Below are 4162 nucleotides of genomic sequence, written 5' to 3' on the forward strand. Positions count from 1 at the left end.
CATTTTTTGAAGAAATATATAATTTTTGAAAAAATTTATAAAAAAAAATGAAAGTTTTTTAGGAGAACAAATATTTTTAAAAAAGCAGAATAAATTGCATATTAAACATAAAGCGATTTTTGGTGACATATTTTTAAAGAAATTTAATTAAGAAAAAAGGTTTTTCTTAATAATTTATATATTAGGAAAACTCATATGTTTATTTATCACTGAGAAAACAATTAACCAGAAATTGTTTTATATTACCAAATGCAAACTTGAAAAGGCAACAATGCCGTGGTTGATATTTTCAACAACGATTTGTTAATATTAACCATAGTTTTTTTTTACATTAAAAAAATGTTTGGTGACCGATTTTTTCGTTTGAACACGCTTATGCTCTACACTTTAATAATAATAAAAAAAAATTAAAAAAAATTGCGTGTCGGCTCTGGCGGTCATCGAGAACCCCGCACCTGCTGGAAGCTAACAAATATTTATAATGATGCATAGGAATACAGTCTCGAAAGGGACAGACAGACACTACTCGTACGTGCTTTCGAAATGTCTCTGCCATAGGCGGCATTTCACGGCTACTTTAGCAAGTAAGCAAAATTTGTTAAAGGCATTTGATAGCTGCCTGCTGTCAGTGAAAATGTGAAATTCATTGCGCTGTACCGTAAATGGTCATCATCTCCGCCTGAAAGAATAGTAATTAGACTGAATGATGTACCTAAATATTCCAAATAAATACCGCCTTCGATCCTTCCATTAAGTTTGGATCTATCCACGCATATGTGGATGACCTCAACTTCTTGACTGCGGTCACTTCCAGTCATCTCTGAAACTCAGATTCTAGAAATACCACTACCTGGTAGATGGTTCAGAAAGGATTTCGTTGGATATAAGACTGAATACCGGGTAAGATAGATTTTCCAATCACCCAGTAATTTTTGTCTTCTGTACTTTATGCATCCGATTGGCTGATCGAACTTAGTATAACGAATGCGGTACACAAGATTTACATAGTGGTGATTCGAAGATATTTATCGTCATAATATATTGTGCCCACGGATAGTTGCATTTAATCAGTCCTGTAAGGCAGATGAACATTGCCCCCAACCTTGGAGCAAACGCTATACTATTTTGCAGATCCCTGCACCAAAACTTGAATTCCCACGATTTTTGTTCATTAAATCCTTGATTTGCTATAATTTATTTCGCTCCAAAGACGCGTGGTTCCATAATTCTTCAGCTAATGTGGTATACTTGAACAAAATAGTGTCTCGGCGCCCACTCGAGACAAATTTGTTCCGGTTTGAAACGGGACTTCTTGAAAATTTTCTTTAGAAGGCATGAGGAAGGAGGTCTCAAAAGCTATGCTATCCGTACAAAAATATATCGCTAGCTTAGAGTGAAAAGTTGCTAAGTCCACTTTTTATGAAAACTCATATTTTGATATAGGAGGCTAGAGAAATTGAATACGCATCGTTTCGAAAATTATAAAGGTACTTGTTTTATTTTTTCCTCTTCATAAGCAATAAAAGGAAAATTTGCTAAGTCCAAAAGAAGCACCACAAATCCGATAAGGCCAAAATAATACGACATCTTTTAATAAATATCGAATCCTTCTGATTCTTATGGAGTTTTGCTTTGCTTTAAACGCGCAAAATGTTTGATTCGAAGTCTTGCGAAATAGTTAAAGAAAATGGCTATAAGAAGATTTTTCTTCTCCTGTAAAATTTTTAAAATGGGACTTAGCAACTTTTCTTTCTAAGCTAGCGATATGTACCATAAGAAAGATTTTGTATCTAACTAAATGAAATAAATACGTACATGCATATTTTCTTTACAAATATTTTGAGTACATAGTTCGTTCTCCACCCCAAAAATGTGTTCTCCTCTTAGCAGAGAAGTTGTGTTAATGCACGTCGCACGTATATTAGCTGGCACCCCATAATCTTTCTTAGGCGTCCCCATTGCCATCGAAGGTGTCGTCGCAGGTGTTGCACGATAAAGTAGGCGATCAAAACAAAAGTGTCAATAAAATGTGGGCATTGTCAACAAACACAAACACACACTCCCAAATATGTATATGTCTTCAACTAAAAAAGGCCATAAACACAACCGGCAAAACATCTTATGTATAGCAACAAATGAAATAACTCGCCGTTTCAATTTCGCTCTCAACCACACCAACATTTGTACATAGAAAAAAAAATTGTGTTCAGCTTTTCAAAATGCTCCAGCGTTCCATTGCCAATGCGTACCCTTCTCACTACACAAATTCACACATAAATGTAAGTACGTTGGTGTGTTTTGTTAAGAAACTATGTTCCAGCAACATGTTGCGGAACAAAAAATTCATAGGAATATGTTGTCAACGCCGCCGATGGGGTTTTTAGGAATTGTTATAACTTTTCTTGGAAAAATGATCTACTTCAGGCCTTAAGTTCTTACCTAACTAAATTTCTTTGTTTTATTTGTTATCAAATTAATTTCCTAAATCTTTCTTCTTTTAAACCAGCGTTATTTTAAACTACATACTTAGATGCAGCGAGTTTTTTTCACAGGGTTGCCACTATTGCTAACAATTACAATTTATTAAAAAATAAATTATCATATATGAATATGAAATGAGTGGTATTTCCAAACACATTTGTTGTCAACTTTTTTCCAATAAGGTTACCGCCTAAAAAAATGTTCAATCTAATCAAAGACCTTTAAAAATTTTCGAACTAGGGAGCATTTAGAAAATATTTTTTTTTATAAAGACTCTGAAAGTATTTGGAACTGCTCTAGTATAAATAAAATAATTTGTTAATAGAGTTGCCACATATTTTTGAAACAAAAGTTTATTAAAAAATAAAAAAAATTAGAACAAAAAATATTCAAATATGAGTATTAAATGAGCGTTATTTCAAAACAAACATTTTTCGAATGAACGTTTTTCGAGTAGGGTTACCATCTTTAAATTTGAATCTAATCAACTACTTCGAAAATTTTCGAAACAGTCAGCATTTAAGAATATTTTAGTCTAAAAAGAAATTGCAGTGATTCTTCAACAATGTCGTTTAAAAATATTTATTTACAATAGAGTTGCCACATACTTACATATTTTGCCAGTTGTATTTTATTAAAAAAATAAATCAATATATTTAAACAGGGATATCAACTGCGCATTATTTAAAAACACTTTTATAGGGAAATTTTTTTAATAGGGTTACCAGCTATAAAAAAAGTAAAACTTGTGAAATACCTTAAGTGTTTCTATTGTTAAAACTGAGCGAATTTAGAATACTTTAAATGAGAAAAAATTCTTACAAGTGTGAGCATGGTTATAAATTTGTGTTTCAATGGAGTTGCCACCTTTTTAAACAATTACAATTTGAAAAAAAGAACTTAGAATATTCAAATATGGGTGTAAAATAACCCAATTGTATTCATAATTTTGTTTGAAAAGGATGCCGCCTTTTAGAAAAATTTAATTTAACCACATAAGTACTGTGTTCAATTCCACTCAATTAAATAATTAAAAACGAAAGTTATTTTAGAATATTTTAATCTACAAATTGCAAATATTTTAGAATGGTTTATTAAGTTTATTTTCTGACAGAGTTGCCAACCCCTTTAGCAACTAAATTTTATATAAAATAAGATTCTAAAATATTTAAACGTGCACGGCAAACAGGCGGAACTTGAACACAATTTCAAACAAAAAATGTTTAAACAGGGTGGCCACCTATCGTGAAATTAAATATTTTTAAGTAAGTACGATTCGTAAATATTTACAAAAAAATAGTTCCAAAATTTTTATAAAAATTTTAAGCTATGTATCTTTCAGGGATTTCGGATTAATTTTTCAACATAATTGCCACATTCTTTAAAAAAATGGATCTAAGCTAAGAATTTTAAATAATTAAACATTAATCTCAAATGCGCAATATTTCAAAACCCATGCATTGGAGAAGTTTTAAAACGGTTGCCACCCGCAAAAAAAAAATTAATGAAATTCTTTAGGTGTGTAAATTTCTACAAGTGAAAGACATTTTGAAATATTTTAATATACAAAATTTAAAGTTATTGAAATAATTTAGGTGCGCAAATTATTATAGTTTGTGAATAGAAAACAATTATAGTTTAATAAATTTTCTCAAAGAAATAGGGTTACCATCTAAAAGGT

This window comes from Rhagoletis pomonella, unplaced genomic scaffold (genome assembly GCF_013731165.1).
Source record: "Rhagoletis pomonella isolate Grant_MI unplaced genomic scaffold, Rhpom_1.0 Rhpom_scaffold_00013, whole genome shotgun sequence".
Classification (NCBI taxonomy): Eukaryota; Metazoa; Arthropoda; class Insecta; order Diptera; family Tephritidae; genus Rhagoletis; species Rhagoletis pomonella.